At 38.4% G+C, this 19,004-nt stretch overlaps 1 long non-coding RNA gene and 1 pseudogene across 1 annotated transcript; both read right to left on the bottom strand.

Annotated features, from left to right (window-relative positions):
• Nucleotides 1–5,030: 5,030 nt before the first annotated feature.
• Nucleotides 5,031–6,432, bottom strand: LOC131675886 (F-box/WD repeat-containing protein 7-like; annotated as a pseudogene).
• Nucleotides 6,433–6,699: 267 nt separating this feature from the next.
• On the bottom strand, nt 6,700–7,853 carry LOC131685007 (uncharacterized). The gene is made up of 4 exons (XR_009304725.1): nt 7,805–7,853; nt 7,265–7,686; nt 6,955–7,209; nt 6,700–6,889 (listed from the first exon to the last, which is right to left on the bottom strand). It is a non-coding gene; the product is annotated as an uncharacterized LOC131685007 (long non-coding RNA).
• Nucleotides 7,854–19,004: the final 11,151 nt, after the last annotated feature.

The following is a 19,004-nucleotide window of genomic DNA, read 5'->3' as shown; positions in this document are numbered from 1 at the left end:
CGCCTTGCCCTTACACCTCCCTCCTTCATCACTCCCCTCCCCTTGGACCACCCTCACGCCCGCATTTCCTTCATCCACCCCGTATACCGAAATAAGATGAAGGATTTCTGACGCACCCTCCACTCCCACTCTACTAACCCCCCATTCCCTCCACTTTCAAACCCATTCCACCAACATTTCAAAATATAATCACATGAAGATAACATTGAACTCATACTGATTAAGCTAATTAAATATGATTCTTTTGCCTTTCTCGCATAGAAAGGTTATGCAATTGCTCCAAAAGCCGACTTTCTAACCGAGGCCCGGAGGGCCGAGTCTCATATAACATTCGCCGAGATCGCAAAATATCTGTGTGTATGTATGTGTGTATGTATGTATGTATGTATGTGTGTATGTGCGGATTTGTTAACAAAATGTCCACATCGGTTTCTCGGAGATGGCTGAACCGATTTTTACAAACTAAGATTCAAATGAAAGGTATAATATTCCCATAAGTTGCTATTGAATTTCATTTTCAACCAACATCTTGTTCCGGATTACGAGTTGAAGAGTATGGTTACAAAACAAAATTTGTTGATTTGTCCACATCGGTTTCTCGGAATTTTCTGAACCGATTTTGACAAACTTGATTTTAAAAGAAAGGTCCATCAGCTGCTGTTGAATTTTGTGTGGATCCGAGTTCTGGTTCCTGAATTCCAGGGTGATACGTACGATCACGCAGCAAATCCCGATTCTAAAGAATTCTGCGATGATTGTAAAAAGATGATTTTTTTTCCAAAATGTAAACACGGCGGTTGAATTTGTAGATCTAGGTCACCAACAGTCATTCAAAGTCTCTTTGGCCACACTGGCCACCATCGACGGATCCGGAAGCATCCAAATTCAGAATAACGGTTATATTAGTTTCTCGAAAATGGCTAGAACGATTTGATCAACTTAGTCTCAAAGGTGTTGCGTCCCTGGAATCTGATATTAAATTCCATCTCCATCCGACTTCCAGCTCCGGAGTTACGGGTTGTGGAGTGCGATCACATAGAAAACTCCGATTCAAACCGATACCTCGATGAATGCAAAAAGGTGCTCTTATATATACTTACCAAGTGTAATAAGAATGAAAGACATTTCCATAATGTTATATTGTACGAACCAGCTATTAAATCATAGTTTGGAGAAATGAGAAAGGCACAATTGCACCTCTAGGTGGATTAAAACAGGTTTTTCAGTTCAATATTACCGAGGCTGTTTTTTCTTTTTCAAAATTTTAGAACTCGAATAATGATTTATTTTCTTGTATATAGTTGTCATGTCATGTATAATAATAAAATGTAATATATGCATTTAAAAGCTTTTAATGAATATAAACAACGCACACATTCTCGTTATTCATGATTGAGAAAGGCACAATTGCACCGCTAGGTGGATTAAAATAGGTTTTTCAGTTCAATATTACCGTCGCTGTTTTTTCTTTTACAAAATTTTAGAACTCGAATAATGATTTCTTTTCTAGTATATTTGTCATGTCATGTATAATAATAAAATGTAATATATGCATTTGAAAGCTTTTAATGAATATAAACAACGCAAACATTCTCGCGTTCATGATTGAGAAAGGCACAATTGCACCGCTAGGTGGATTAAAACAGGTTTTTCTGTTATACCTAACTAAAAACTACCCTCAGAATTTTTTTTGTACTAATCGATTATTTCAATTAATCGATTATTTCTTGGCATTAATCGATTACGATTAATGACGAGGAAAAAAATAATCGATTAGCTACTAATCGATTAATCGCAAAAATCGGACATCTAAATCCAACTCTACCGTCCAACGAATGACGAGAACTGATTCACACGCGTATCATTACATTAGCGATGTTTAACTTTGAGTCACCAGGATGCGGATACATGTGGCATACAGGTAAAATTTTAATAAAGAAGCTTTTTAGCAGACGAACTTTTTGGTAGATAGCTATAAGCTTTTTGGTTGGTGGAATATTTTTTTTTTTCTATTAATTAATATTAAAATCAATATCTCGCCCCTATGTCTGTGAACCAACATCATTCAGTATGACAAGTTAACTTTTTGATAAGGAAGCTTTTTAGTAGATAAGCTTTTTGGTAGATTATATTTCTACTAAAAACTTAATTTCTCGGCACTAGGCCTTTACCTGGAATAAACAATGCACCAGGAGATAGCTAAAAGTATGTGCAATCGTCTAGACGATATCCGGTTACTGGACAATTTTTGTGGCTCACTCAAAATTAAAAATATTTGAGCCAATATCATTCAGTATGACAAGCAAACTTTTTGGTAAGGAAGCTTTTTGGTAGATAAATTATAATTCTACTAATAAATTAATTTCTCAGCACCCGGCCTTTTCCTGGAATAACCAACTATACCAGAAGATAGCTAAAAGTATGTGCAATCGACTAGACGATATCCGGTTACTGAACAATTTTTGTGGCTCACTCAAAATTAAAAATATTTGAGCCAATATCATTCAGTATGACAAGCAAACTTTTTGGTAAGGAAGCTTTTTGGTAGATGAGCTTTTTGGTGGATAAATTATAATTCTACTAATAAATTATTTTTTCTCCACCCGGCCTTTTCCTGGAATAACCAACTATACCAGGAGATAGCTAAAAGTATGGGCAATTGACTAAACAATATGTGGCTGATAGTCATTTTGTGTTTCTTATGCAAAATTTAAAAAAAGTATTTGCTCAAAAATTATGGCAACTCCAGTAGTTCCGATTCCCGCCACCAGGCTGTGAGCTTTATCTAGAAAGCGCTTTTAAGGTGGAAGTCTGTATTCAGTGAGCTTTTTAGTAGGGGAGCTTTTTGGTAGGTGAGCTTTTTGGTAGGTAAGTTCACAGAAGTCAGAATAAGTTCTTTTAGCTTACTTTTGAGTTGTGCGTCGCTTTCGCACTTATTAGTGTTGTCAAAAACAAAACGAGAGATTCGACTCAGTCGAGGTCTTCCGTGGTGGAAGTTACTTTTGAGTTGTTTGGGGTATAATCAAAATTAGGTAAATTCAACTTAACCTATCAATGAGTTGTAATTTTTGCCGTGGTTAAATGGAAACTACCTTCAACACGGTTTACCTAATTTTAAGTTCCCCCACGATACCACGAGATTGAGTCAAAGGAACTCAATTTTAGGTAGTTTTTCGTTTCCGTGTATTGTTTCTTGCGAAAGAATGAACAAAACAAACTCTTTCCAACAAACAGTTTGACAGCATATCTGTCAAAAGTGCAATAATAAGCAGCCCTTTGTAGAACAGGGTTGTGCCATTTTTGCGTATCGTTATGCGTTACATGCATGCATATGCGGTAGATGCAAGCAAACATAGGCGAAAATAAAAATGCGTTTTTTCTGCTATTACCTCGTTAAAATATTAATTAATTAATGACAATCCTATTAAAATATATTCATTTAAGGATTCCATTAAAATTCCAGTTTTAAAATGATTTTTTTCTATGAAAATTCAATACATACACTTTATGCATGGTTTACGTAAACGCGCCCTAACTCGCAAAACTCCTCCACAATTTCCTTATGTGTCAATGGAGCTCCGAAAACTTCCACCGCAGTTTTTTCTGGAAATTTTTTCTAGTTTGACGGCTTTTTTGCAAATCCAACGCTTATTTTCTTCTGCACATACACGATGATACTCTGAAACAAAAGGTTAATATTTTGTGTGGTTAAATTTTGACAAATACACAACAAATTCAAGATAATCTGCATAAGGTGTATGTTGTGCAAGACAATTGGCGGCGAACCTTCCGAAAAACTTAAAATGATTAAGCAAATAATTTATAATAAATGTGTGTTTTTAATTTCATTTTACTGATTTGGTATTCAACGACCCGATGCCACCAGGAGATAGATTAGGTCATTAATTAACGTGTAGGTTTGTACAAATTTCTGGAAAAACCAAAATTCGACGTTGGAAACGGCGTATTCAATGAAATGGCATTGGAGAGACGCTTTCTCAAAAGCAACCGACGCAGTTCAGGTGTTTTTGGGAATATTACCTTTAGGCCGATTTCTTCACCCTTGCTTAACTTTAAACCAGGTTCACCAGTGCGTTTAAACCTGGCTTAAGTGTTAAGCGACAGTAAAGAAATCGGTCCTTATAGATTCAAATTGAATACTTACCTATGTAGAAAAAATACTTTAAAAATGCAATGCAAGTCTTTTAACAGGCAACTACACAATGGCGGAAAAAAGTAATAACCGCGCACACATTTGGAGCGGGCGAATTTTACTTGTCATTTTGGAATTTGACATCCAAGTGGAAACGTCACTGAATCGGGCCTGGTAGCCGCAAGGCAGGCGTTTTGTTGAGGCAGCCATTTCCGAATGTGGGTAGGGGCAGATCACTCTAAGAATGTATATTGTGCCTTGCAGGATAATCGCTCGATATGCGATTATATGAAAGCTCAATTGAGATAGGCGCGTGACAGCCGCCTATATAAATTCATAGGCAGCTTTTTCCTTGAAGCTTTCGAAAAGCATACAGCTGGCAGAAAAATAAAGCTCCACTGAAATCTGCTTGCGGAGCAACTGCGGCTATATTTGATGCGCCTTTCAGACGCCCGCAATGTGAGATTTTATTATAAGCGCGACAATAACAAATTTGCATCAAATTGAAAAAAATGCATTTAATTTCCATTTTTGCATCAGCTTCCCAGTAAATTTTGTAGAGCTCAATCGGTCCGATTATCAGGCCGATGATCGGGCCGACTAAGCCCGATAAAAGGCCGATCAGAGCAGGAAATCGGGTTTATATCCTGCAATTTTGCACCATTTGCATAAACCGCGTCAACCTTCTAATATGTCTAACGCATCGACGTAATCGGACCGACGTGAGTCCGATGTCGAGCTATAGAAAATCGGGCGATCGTCGTGCTCCTTATTTTGGTCTTCTTCTTATTTCATTCGTTTGAGTTTTCTTTTTTTTAAAATCAAAACAAAAACAGCAATATTTTTTGCTTCACAATTTTATTAGCGTCAGATTTTTTTAAGTATATGTATCTAAACTTATTTCTTCCGCACCGTTGCGTGACACTACGGCACAAATTTGTTTCGTGTCATTGGCTCTGATTCGTCACACATCGCCCGATTCTAGTGCAACCAGGTTACGAGTGGACTCTCCAGTTTTAACGTCCCACAACTTGACGGTACCGTCGTCGGAGCTGGTGATTCCGAAGCGGGAATTGAACTGTAAACAGGTGACAGCTGATTGATGCTTGTTGGGGCCAGATAGCATTTGCAAGCACTAGCTAGTGATGATGTCCAAAACCTTGACGGTCGAGTCAGCATTCCCTTATTCCAGAATATTTTGCCGGAGCTCCATTCCGGATGTTAAACTCTGGTGACCCATCCGATAATGATTGCAACTCTCCATTTCCGCGTTCCACAAGCGAACCGACGTGTAGAGCGAGCCAAATACGACGTGAATACCATCAAACTAGCGAGTACACCCAATTAGTGTGGCCCTGGAGCGTATGGAGATACTCTTGTCGTTCAGGATTCCACACCTTAACCATGCAGTCCCGCAACTACTAGCCCACCATCGTACTGAACACAGCGAACAGCAGCCAAATGACCAACCAGCACATGTAGGCAAGTGCCCTCGGTAACGTCCCAGACTCGTAGAGTCGCATCGCGAATGCCACTGATGACTTTATTTCCGTGTAAATACATACAACGAGCAGTCGAAGTGTGGCCATACAGCGTATGTAACAGTTGGCCAGTTTCAGCGTTCCACACCTTCAACGTGCGGTTAGTACTGCCGAAGATGATTGTTTCCGGCCATTTGTGACGACCAGACTCCACCTGTGTGGTTAACCAATGTTCGAAGGCACTTTACGGTGATGGCAAACCACACTTTGAACGTATTGTCGTCGGAACCGGATACAATTCGGTTGCCGCAGAACTGAAGGCACGTGATAACGTGGTCATCGAAACCTTTTATTACTTTAGCCGTACGAATCGGTCTCGAGAACCAGTTCATCTCGATGATGTGTTATCGCATGTACGCCACTTTCCACTGGGACGAAATGCGAGGCATATTGCCGGCACTGGCCCGGTTCGGACGGTCACCTCCCATCGCTTCCATCACGATGGCAGCTTCCTTGCTATTTCCCTTCTCTTGGTTCCAGGTAGGACAGCACTTGAAGTGCGAGCTCGTTCAGAGGAAGTAAAATAAAATCTCGCGGGAATTGGGGTTCGATAACCGTCATCATGTGCCGTACCTGGGTCGGGCCGTAATGTTCGGTCAGCAGATCTACTGCCACCAGACGTTTGACGGGAGTCCATCGCTGGAAGTGTTGCAACCAATCGTTTACCTCGGGAGGAGGATTATACTTCGGGAAGTCTTTCGCTCTCTCATCGTTGAGGATGTTGGCGTTGAAGTAAGATTAGACGGACTGAGTAAAGTTCTCGGCGAATCTAAAGCTAACCGTTTCATACTACTAAAGTTGAGGGACTTTGAGCTTGCGTTGTCACAGTTATTCCCTGCGGTTTCGGATCCCACGACCGGTGCCGCTTCTGAACAACATCCGATTCGCTGTCAACTTGCGCTTCCGATGCGTACTTCCGGATCCGGGATCACGAGCGAGAATATTTTCCGCATATTTCTATATTCACAAACATGTGAATATAGCTGAACAAATCAACGTCTCATGAAGGCAGTTCGTCCTCGATGCTTGCAAGACCGCCGAGACCGGTGCCACCATGTCCTTCATCATCAGTGTAATCTCGACATATGCAAGTTTCCTCATCCTATCCTTCCTCGCAATCGGCTTAGTTTTCTTCATCGCACTCGTGCTCTACTACAGCAGCATCCAGCTCTAGTGACATAAACATAAGGTACTTCTGTGAAATTAATACGTAATCATATTAATTTACGATAAAATGGTATCGTCTAATTTCGTACGTACCGAAATCTAAACTAGTACACAGGAAAGCCATACGTGAAGCAATGGGACTCATCCAACTCGGACGAGTTTGCAACTGTAATTTTGCAGTAGCCCGATGACCAGATGAGATCAACTTCTGGGCAGGTTAATGTGTCTTGATTAATATCCAGCGTGGACTACCGTGTAGATCAGATTTAAACAGTTTTTCCCAAGAAAGTCCTTCACAAGTGCCAATAAAACGAATAAACTACCAAATGTGATGACCCCGCTCAACACCTGAAAAAACGACATACGTGATTAAATTTTAATACATTATACATTGGCTGTTTACCTATAGCATCAAGTTGTATTGGCCTAGATTTTTCTCGTCTGGTTGTCGTAGAATGAAGTACAACGATAGTAGGATGGCACGTGGAATATCCAGTCGAAAGCAAATTTCGGTCGGTCAGGAGAGTAATGTCGTTTTCCGCATTGCTTTTTGTTATTCGGGTCCTGCGTGGACGTGACAAGTCGGCTCCAGTTCATGTTCAACATATGCTGAAACGCACCTCGGAAACGCCATCATGGCATCGAATGATTCGGTGTTTTGAAATCTAGCGGATTTATGTAGAACATGATCAGCAGCTTCGTAATGCTGAGCGTTTGGATGATTTTCCTTTGAAACGTAGCATGGCGGAGATATCCATCAATCCGTCAGCTAATCGATGTGTTATGTTTAGGTCCAATATTATGACCGGTTCGTAGAAGAGGTACCTGGCAAATACTATTTTATTTTATTTATGCATTCACCAGGAACAGTTTGGTGTGATCGTTTATTTTTGCTATATGCATGAGCATTGGTTTGCTTCTCGACATAATACTGTCAACTTACAATAAACTTCAGCGGCGATGAGGTATGTTTGCGTCTTTGACTGTCTGCAGGCAGAGCAAGCTTTGAACTTCTTCTTTGTAAAAAAGTACATTTCAATGTCTGAGTTTTTCAGTTGCTGCGGTTGATACTTTCCAAATATCCAAATATGGAAAAATCTTCATGAAAAGTAATCAATGTATTTGGGGGCATTGGTAGTATTGCTGATTGATTTTCGTGAAGATTTTTCCAATGTAGAGTGGTCCGAATCCAGAATTTAGGATGACAAAAACATTTGTGACTAAACTACTGGTTCTAGAAATTTCATGTCTTCGGAACAAATAATCTGTCTCAATTCAGGCATCTTTTGAGATGGGTGACATTAGGGTGGTTCAGAAATTATTTTCGAAACAAGAAGAAATAAAACAATCAAGTGTTCCGCAAAATTGTAGTACAACCTTTTTCAAGCAACTTTGCGGAGGACGGCATATTTCTAACATTAATGGTTTTAATTTTACAGCCATTATAATGTGTGATAGGGTAACCCTAAACATTGTTTTTTTCATTATAACTTTTTCAATATTTTTTTTCCTTCAATAGCGTCCTAACAAAACTTTTAGAGCTTAAAGAGACGAGTATTGTTTATATAGACAGATTTGAGATAGCTCATTTAGTTCAAAAGTTATGAGCATTTTTAGCAAAAAAAATACGCGTGAATAAATTCGCTTTTGTAACTCTGTGACCATTCACATATTTTCGTGTGCTCTTGGATGGCCACGCGGACCGTCATTCTGATATTTAGTTTTCGGTGTACGGATCACTCTGACAGGGAGTAAGTTACTCCATATCACTATTGTTCCTGGTCATGTCGACATGGAACGTGTTGACCAGTGGATATGAGAGCTTTATGTTTAGTTGATTCAATTGAAGGCATGGACCTAGACTTCTGGAATCGAGGATAAGACTTCCTGACGTGACCGATACATGATCGCGCGGGTGCGGGGGACTGTAAGTTCACGCTTGAGATCGCGTTTGAATGTTTATAAATGCTGAGACGTTCATATTATCACGGGGATGTTATCATGTCTGCGAGAGCGCGGGTGTAGGTTGCGTGGATGATCACGAAGGGCTCAAGCGTTTGTATGTTTGGTTGTCGCGTGTATGTGACTTCGTGAGTATAAGTTCGATTTTTATGTCGCCATGGAACGTGTAGTTTGGTAGATATGAGCATCAACTTTTTGATTGGTACACCTGAAGGCATTGGACTTATGCTACTAGGACCGAGAATTGTAACATCGCGTGGATACATTATCTTTATAAACGTGTGGCCATTCGCATGTTCGCGTGTTCTTCAAAGATCGCGCGTGCACGTCTTGGTCCAACTGAAAGCATGAGTTTGAGCTGCTAGGATCAATGGTAGAGACTTGCGGACGTTACCGATTCATGATTGCGCGAGCGGTGGGTTGATGCTTGAGACCGCGTTAGTAAATTTTTAGGTGCAAACGTTCACTTAATTACCACGGTGTTTGAATCAAGGTACAGTACCATGAGGGATGTTGTTTATCTATCTGATCTCGTCGCTGTTGTGCTATCTTATGACAAGCGCCATTTTGCACATTTCGAGAAAAACGATTTTCAAAGTTTGAGATTGAATATCTTGAAACTTTTTTTTTAATTCGTTTATTTGGCACGGCTCAAGACGTTAGCTTCACGGAGCCGAGGGTCTTTTAATATATTTACATGATGTAAACAATAAAAATAATAAACAAATAATGCTAAGATCGATCCCGTACGCGCGACTTGCCATTGCGCGCGGAGATCCGTTTTCGTGTCAGGGAAATCCTTGCATTCACGTCAACTATATCATGGGGGTCATTTGTATCTTTGTCGTCTTCGCACATGTCCGGGTCATCATCACTACTGCCTTGATGTTCGCGATCAAGTGTTGTTCCTAACTTCTTTCCCTTTCGGGTCACGACCGTGAACCCTCCGTCATTGCTAGTAGCTCCCTCGTTGCTAGAATTAGCTGTTGAGTTTGTGGTACTTGACGCGGCTTTCGCAGTTGTCATTATTGCTTGAACAGCAGTCACAAATTTGGCAACCGTTTGTGGCTCAGGGAATGATATTGGAGACTGAGTGTTAGTATTTCTTTCTGTAGATGAGCTTTTCTTAGCGGTTTCTGGGCAGCGTTGTCCGTAATGTGCCGTTTGTTCACAGAACTGGCACGTGTTAGTTTGTCCTTGATATGTACATAGAGTTCGCTGTATGATGGTATCACCCCCTTCGGTTGTGTACTGCAGGGTAAGGTAGGAGGGAATGGGTTGGTCTACCCGCATTCTCACCACAAAAACACCATTTGAAATACCTGGAAAGTAGTTCCTCCACGTATCCTCCGTGATTAATTCCACTTCTCCGAAATACGACATGAATCTTTTAATGGCCACTTTGCAAGTACGTGGTGCCAAATCATGTAATTTAACTTCCACGTATCCGTTATCCATATACACAGGGATCTTGATTTTCGCAGTGTCACAATCCAGAACGTGTTTCAAGTTGTTTTGGGAAAGGAATCTTTTTGCCTGGGCAAATTTGTTGAACGTTATCAGCACCGCGTGTCTGACGTGCTCCAACTGAATGAAACTGACGTCTGAAAACCGAAGCTGCATTTTCTCCTTCAGCAAATGTTCCACATCACCAATACTTGGTCTTATGCGGAAAGACCGGAAGTCAATGGCCACCGTGTTGGCCCGAAGAATCACATTTTGTTGTCGAGACTCAGTCATCTTGATAGAATAATAGTAACGGTTCCCTTTGTTCTTCAGACAAAGCACACAAGAAAAAAGCAACTTGGCTTGGGTAGCAGCAGAGAGCACACTGATATTGTGACTGATGCCTTTGGTGGCTGAGAATAGACTGTATCTTGAAACTTATAAATGGTATAAACAATTCAAAGAAGACAATTGATGCTTCTATCTATTCTGTATTAATCTCTTATTGCTTTGTGAAAGTGAATATGGTAACTTGTGTGTACATAGTGCAGGAAGCAATCGCTTAAATTTGTGAGAAATACTTTGCTTTTCGTTGAAAACTTTGTGGGCGCTAATCGCTAATCGGAATATCATTCAGATAGGTATAGTGTGTAGTCATACAGACTATTATTGTTCTGTGATTTTCGGATTTCATTTTGCTGCATCGGCTGGCTTTGTAAGTTTCCCAGCAGCGAGGTGACGCAGTGTTATATTTTTTTTGTTTTTGTCCCGCTTCTCCAGCTGTTGTTTAATTTGCCTATAATGAGTGGCCTGTGTGCAAAGTGTACGGGCACGGTGAGTCTCGCCGAAGGTCTTGTACTATGCCTTTTTTGCGGTGATAAATACCATCAAAAATGTTCCGGGTTAACAAAGGCCATGGTAAATTGGGTGGCTGATAATGCAAGTCTTTGCTACAAATGTGCAAAATGTTTATCAACCCAGTCTTCTGGTGTGCAGGATGTCAGTTCGATAATCATTGAGTTGGATAAGAAGATGGAACAATTCGCTTCCATTTCTGAATCTCTCACTGATGCCCGAAAAAACATCGATGCACAGATAAACATCGCAGTAGAAAACGGAATAGAAAAACTGATCAGGTCTTTCAACAACTCTCTCGAGAGTAAATTGGCTGGCTTGGAAAACAGTGTTGCCAAAAAGTTGGAAGATTTGAAAAGTTGTGTTAATGAAAATGTTAAGCGTGAATTAGTTGGAATGAACAGAAAGAGGAATTTTAGTAATAGGAAGGTTCATTCTGAATCTGACGGGAATCCCAGTAGAAAACGAAAAATTTTGACGAATAAAGAAGATGAACCGATGTTAATTGAAATAGACGATGATGGAAATAATGACGAGGTTTTTGATAAAAATAGTAGAATTACTTACGCGAATGTTTTGTCGGGAGCTACAGGGACGAATAAAATTAGAACTAGAAATCAAACGAAACGTAAGGCTCGCCCGGTCATTGTGATTAAACCAGTCGAGCCGTTGAAATCGAGTGACGACACGAGGAATGAATTACAAAATAAATTAGATCCAAAGGTGCACAAAATTAGCAACTTTAAAAACGGTAAAGATGGCTCGATTATTGTGGAGTGTGCAACTCGGGATAATATTGAATCGGTGAAAGAAAACATTGTAAGCAATCTGGGTGAAAAGTATAATGCTGTGATACCGATACCCGGTAAACCGAAGATTAAAATAATGGGGATGAGTGATCGATACTCTGAAGAAGTCTTCATTGACTTATTGAAGAGTCAGAATGAGAGTATTCCGTTTGAATATGTTAAAGTTGTTGCCAATTTCCAAAATCCACGCTTCAAATATAACAAATACAATGTTATAATTGAAGTTGATAAGGACAATTATAGCAGCCTGATGTCAGCCCGTGCGGTAAACATTGGTTGGGATAGGTGTTCTGTTTTTGAGGCCTTTAATGTGCTGCGCTGCTTCAATTGTGGAGAATATGGTCATAAGAGCACGGGATGCGTGAATAAAGAAACATGCTCCAGATGTAATGGAGCACATAGAACATCTGAATGCTCGTCAACGGATTTTAAATGCGTTAATTGTATTAAAAAGAATAATGAACGTAAAATGAATTTGGACGTAAATCATGCGGCATTTAGTAAGCAGTGTACAGTATATCGGAGACTGCTAGAATTGAAAAAAGCAACGTTTTGTCAAGTGAATAGCAACTAACAAACGAGAGGTTGTCTGAAACATTGTATTTAAATATAGCTGGGTTATCTACAAACTTTGTCGCAATGCGACATCTTGTAGAAAACAAACGTCCATTGTTGGTTTTAATATCAGAAACACATATTGTTGATCAGGCCCGTAGCCAGGATTTTGTTTCGGGAGGGGCTTAAAAATTATTGCATAAATGTATTAATTCTGATGACTTGAAACGATCACTGGAAACTGAACGTAATTATGAAAAGTTCTTAGTGAAAACAATTCCAAAAATAAGACAATAGACACTAAAAACTCTAATAATATGTTGCCTGTTACAAGAAAGGCTATAGTGCATCGACGAATTAAATTTGATTATTTTTGATTTACAAGTTAGAAATTTCTCTAGTTACAAAAATGAATAGTCAAGAGCTCAAAGTATTAAGGGCTGCTTGAAAATGCTACGCTGCATGCTACGCTGCTTGAAAATGCTACACATTCGATACACCTTTACAATTTGTAGAAGACGCTAAATTGGAATGAGTAGAAAAATATCCAAAAACCCGTCTCATGAAACTTTACACGCATTTGCTAATCAGAAGAACGAAACCAACGTCAAGGTTGTCCCCATGAATAGGAATATATCAGTGTGAAATCAAAGTTTACCGTTGCAAAGAATGTCCGAACAAAGTGAATGTCGAAATTTGCTTCAAATCTTCTGATAAGGCAGGCGATTTGTAGATGCAGAAAATAGGTTCAACTCCTATTTTCATGATCAGGTTTCTTTCTACTATTACTAGCTCTTTGACTTCATCCGAAGTTTGCGTTAACTCGACTTTATGAAATTTTCAATTTAAATGATACTGATCATGTCGTAATCAAAACAATCCTGAAAAAAACACATGTTTTTTTTCATTTGACTCTCATAGGTAATGGGTTAAAGACTATCTCCGACAACATTATCAGGCAACTCAGAATAACTATCTTTTTATCTATTTAAGTTGATTCTTTTTAGGTACTTTTTATATCATTGTACTTATGAATTAAAAATATCGTAGACTGATTTTCCTAGATCCCTAAAACTATAGTAAAAGTCAAAATGTAAAGTGAGTGCAAAAACTACTGATTTCACTACAAAGCAAGAATGCCTTAGCTCTATTGACTTTTGACAATCTTGCAAAACCGTTGTAACTTGAGAAGATTACCTAGATTAAGTAAATATTATATTTGAACATTTTGGTTTTATTTATTTATTTGAAGGTTTTATTTCGGAATTCATGGGGTTTTGGACAATGTCAAATATATATTTCAATGATTTAATCTACTAATGGAAACTACCCAGAATTTAATCTACTGAGCGAAACTGCTCAGAATCTATTCACAAATCGAAAGAAAATTACTTAGCACAGATCACTCAATGCTTCTAATTTACATAAAATTTGGTAAATATAACATTGATGACACCAATATAACTAGAGACTATAAACATAGATAATAATTTCAGCATCACTTGCTTCCGACACATGGAAGAGAACACATCGCACTTGCACCTAATTTGCCGAGGCTTTCTTTTAGAGTTGTCTGTTTTAAATTACAGCAAATTATCCGTTTCCTGTAAAACTTTTGCAAAACTCTTTGCCAATTCATTAAACAAATATGAACACTAATCTGTTTAGTAATAGGTTTGTTTGTGAATAAAAATAATTAGCTCTTGATTTTTTTCAATCATCATCAAGATTGGAAGAGATGTATGATTTCTTGAAGAAAGTTGTAATGTTTGTCTGATTACATGTTTGTTTTATCACTATTTGGGAAAAAGTTTCAATTAAAGTTGTTGCACCTAACGCAACGAAGACGAAATGAGAAGATCAGAGCGCAATTCGGAAAGAACTCGTGTTGAGTGTATAGTAAAGATAGAAGAGTGATCTTGAGTCGATTTAGATTGGTTGATTTTTTCCTCTCTTTGCTCTCTTATTTAAGATTATCTCTCTCATTTTATTCCAAGACGAGCAAAAACGGAACGAAAGACTGTCACATACTTAAGACATGAAATCGAAACTGTTATCCCAACTTATTGACTTATAGATTCAATCAGTCCCAACATTTTAGTCCCTCTTCGTGATTGCCTATTATTTTACCACTTTTTGCCCGGTCCACTTTTAAAAGAATTTTTTTGCACGTTTGTCGAAGATATCACGGATTTACGGATTAACAGTGTATTAGTACGGAACGAATTACTCGTAACAATGAAATGAAGCGTTAATAAAAATGGTATTGCGTTAAAATGACGCGAAATGAAAATTCTATTCTCGGCTCAATCGTTCTCAGATAAATTGAAATACTTTTTGTGTAGCGCAGAGTAGTGTACAGAGAACAGAGTGTACAGTGTGCACTGACCTAATACAGAAATTCAAAATTGTGCGCAATTCAAAAACTTATCATTTAAAAATAACAAACTGGGTCGAGGGTCTTTTATTTATTTCCTTATGTAAACAATAAAAATAATATAACGAGTTTATGTGGTTGTCCTACAGATCTCGCGCAAGCGCTTAGCCATTGCACGTGGAAACCTGTTTACGAGGCGAGGAAATATTTTTTTCCTCACCAACTATGTCTTGGGGGGGAGTAGTTCATTTCTATCTCGCTATTGTACATTTCCGTGTCATCATCGTAGTTGCTGCCTTTATGTTCGCGAATATCTTCCTTGCTTTTCGCCCTCAATAATTGCCCTTCCAAATAGATTCCATTTCTCCCAAATGTGACATTAATCTGCGAGTAAGCGGTATCCGATCTTGTAGCGGAACATTCATTTTCTCATAGTCCATATACAGAAGGATCTTAATTATAGCATTGTCACACACAACCTTGTGCTTTAAGTTGTGCGAAATGAATGGTTTCGTCTGCACTAATTTGTTGAGCGCTAAATGCCTGCCATGATAGAACTGGATAGAGCCGGTTTCCGAAAGTCTAATCTCTATTTACACCTTCAGGATGCGAATGATCAATAATTTTATAATCACCGCATTTGGCTGGAGCACCAATTCTTGCTTCTGCTAATCACTAATCTCGACAGATTATTACAGCTACAATTAAAGTAACAGTCTCTTGTATTCTTCAGACAAGGCACACAATATAAAAGTTACTTTTTTGTTGTTCGCTTCGCACTGGCTCGAGCAAAAGCATAAAGCACACTGAATTTCGTGACCATTGCCTTCGGTGGTTAGAAATAGCCTTCTTTAACTTTTTCTCAATAATTTGTTCAAACCAAATAAGCAACAAGTTTTGTTAAAAGTCACCGGTTTTTTAAATTTATTTTTGAAAAATTTCGGGGGGGGGGGGGGGCTTTAGCCCCCTAGCCCCCCCTCTGGCTACGTGCCTGTTGTTGATGCTGATGCATTTGATCAGTATAGCATTCCGGGTTATAAAGTTGCTTTTTGCCTATCTCATTCCAGACATACCGGTGGAGTTGCTATTTACGCCAAAGAATCGATTAAATTCAACGTTCGGTTAAACGAAGCAGTTGATAATAATTGGTTCTTGGGTATATCAGTTGAAAGAGGCATGCAGATGGGAAATTTTGCAGTAGTATACCATTCTCCTAGTTCAAGCGATCGACGGTTTTTAGAAATTTTAGAAAACTGGTGGGAGAATTTCGTTGACTTAAGTAAACTTAATGTAATTTCGGGCGATTTCAATATTGATTGGCTCAATGATCAAAATTCGAATCAGTTGAAGCAGTTGGCAGAGTTTTTCAATTTCAAGCAAACCGTTAGTGAGTTTACAAGAATTTCCAGACACAGTAGAACATTGATAGATCACGTGTATTCCAATTTTGATGGGGTTCATTCGTATGTAGAGGCCGATTGTAAAATTTCAGACCATGAGACAATTTCAATTTTACTGGAGAATGAACCTAACCGTGAAGAGGATAAAGTTAAAATCAAGTGCTGGAAAAAATATTCGAAACAAGCTATGTCTCAACTGGTTTCGAGAAGCATGGATTTTACGGAATTGAATGGAAATTTGGATAACAAGGCAGCTGTTCTAACTAACGTGTTAAAAGAGTGTACAAATAGTTTAGTTTCTCAAAAGTTTGTTAATTCAAATAACTCGAACAGCTGGTACTCTTTACATCTTTTGCGCCTTAAACGTAAAAGGGGTAAAAAGTACAAGAAATTTTGTAGAACTAATAGTGAACATCTTTGGAATGGGTACACACACGCGCGAAATATTTATTCACGGGCCTTGAAGAAGACCAAATGTGAATATATTCAAAGGAAGATCGATCAACATCAAAACAACAGCAAAGAGTTATGGAAAATCCTAAAGAATTTAATTAAACCTAAACGTAGTTCCTCGCAGTCCATAACTTTTAACGGGATAGAAGAACTATCTGAACAAATAATAGCTGAAAAATTGAACAGTTATTTCGTTAACAGTGTCCAACTGATCAATCAAAGTATTGAGCTGGTCAGTGAACCTGTGGAAATAACACAGCCGATTAATATTAACTGTAGATTTGATGGATTTCACTCAATCACTTTTGAACAATTGAAAGATATTTGTTTTTCTTTGGGAAAATCGGCTGGTATCGAGAATGTCAATGCAAAAGTGATACAGGATTGCTTTCATGTCATCGGACACGATCTGCTGGACCTTGTAAATGAATCGCTACAAACTGGGCACGTGCCGACAGTTTGGAAGGAATCACTTGTGATTCCTATTCCCAAAGTTACTGGGACGGATAAAGCCGAAGAGTACCGCCCCATTAACATGTTGCACACATTAGAGAAAATTTTAGAACTTGTTGTTAAGGGCCAGCTGATGAGATATTTGAATAATAATAATTTGCTACTTCCGGAGCAATCGGAATACCGAGAGGGACACTCTTGCGAAACCGCTTTGAATCTAGTGTTAGCAAAATGGAAAGAGAAAATCGAGGTTAAAGAGACTATTTTTGCTGTATTTTTGGATCTGAAACGTGCTTTTGAGACAATTTCGAGACCTTTACTTTTGAAAACTTTAGAGCGATTTGGTATCGGAGGGATAGCACATAAGTGGTTTGAAAACTATTTATGTGATAGAACTCAGAAAACTAGTTTTAACGATTTTGTATCTAGTCCTCTCGACAATCCTCTTGGAGTGCCGCAAGGTAGTGTCTTAGGTCCTATTTTATTTATTATGTATATAAATGACATTAGGCGAGTTTTACGATTTTGTGACTTAAATTTGTTTGCTGACGATACTGTTCTGTTCATTGCGCATTTGAACGAAGATTTGCATTCCCTTGCTCGTTGGTTAAAATTTAAACAATTAAAGTTAAATGTTGCTAAAACTAAATATATGATTATCTCTTCGGCTAATACTAGGCCTGACGTTAACGTTGAAATAAATGGTGAGACTATTGATCGCGTTAGTGAATTAAAATATCTTGGAATAATCATTGATGATAAGTTAACCTTTAAGTCTCACATCGACAATGTCATCAAAAAGATTGCTAAAAAGTATGGTATATTGTGTCGTCTGAAAAATGATTTAACAATTAGTAGTAAAATTTTATTATATAAATCTATTGTTTCACCACATATTGACTTCTGCCCGTCCATTTTGTTTCTTGCCAATCAAACACAAATATTGAGGTTACAGCGATTGCAAAATAGAATCATGCGATTAATTTTAAAATGTAACAGATACACTTCCTCTAGTTTCATGCTAAGCGCATTACAATGGCTCTCTGTGAAGCAAAGAATTTATTACTTAACAATGGTGTTCATTTTTAAAATTATTAATGGAATGCTGCCTCGATATTTGTGTGATCGAATTGAAAGAGGAAGTGATGTGCATAGGTACAACACTAGAAACGCGTCTGATGCAAGAACACCTAACTTTTTATTTAGTAGATCACAGAACTCCTTGTTGTATAAAGGAATAAGTTTTTTCAATTCGATGCCTAGACATATTAAACGTGCGGCAACATTAGCGGAGTTCAAATCACTATGTATTTCACACGTAAAATCTGCTTTGTAGACAGATTTTTTGAATTTTTATATTTTGGAGTTATTTGAATAACTATGTAATACCACGAAGATTGTATTTTTTTTCTCTTCTATTATTTGCATTTAGTCACACTAAGTTATTATATTCGCTATGATGATGATGGATTTTTGTTAATTGTTTATTATAGTTTTTAAAAAATAATGAGATGTCTACAGAAGTCTGAGCCACGCGCGCGATAAGCAGATAGAGACTAACTTGAAATCGAACATGGTGACCAGTACTAAGAGCTCATCGGGTTGAATTGAAGCTTTTAGACTTTTGTTGTGATCAGGGTCTGATTTGATGATGGAGTTGCTTTGCTGGCTTTGCTCGACAATAGAGTTAATCTCGGTTATTGCTGCCATAGCGGCAATAACGGAGTTGGTTCGTTGAGTGTGGAGCTTGGTGACTTCTTCTGATAAAACAAGATATCGGGTTCAATTCCTGATCAATCCAGGGTAGTCCCGGAAAGGAATATCCCTGGATTG

This window comes from Topomyia yanbarensis, chromosome 1 (assembly GCF_030247195.1).
Source record: "Topomyia yanbarensis strain Yona2022 chromosome 1, ASM3024719v1, whole genome shotgun sequence".
NCBI classification, from domain to species: domain Eukaryota; kingdom Metazoa; phylum Arthropoda; class Insecta; order Diptera; family Culicidae; genus Topomyia; species Topomyia yanbarensis.
Note: the sequence above shows the minus strand (reverse complement) of the source record. Positions and strands in the feature narration are given on the sequence as shown.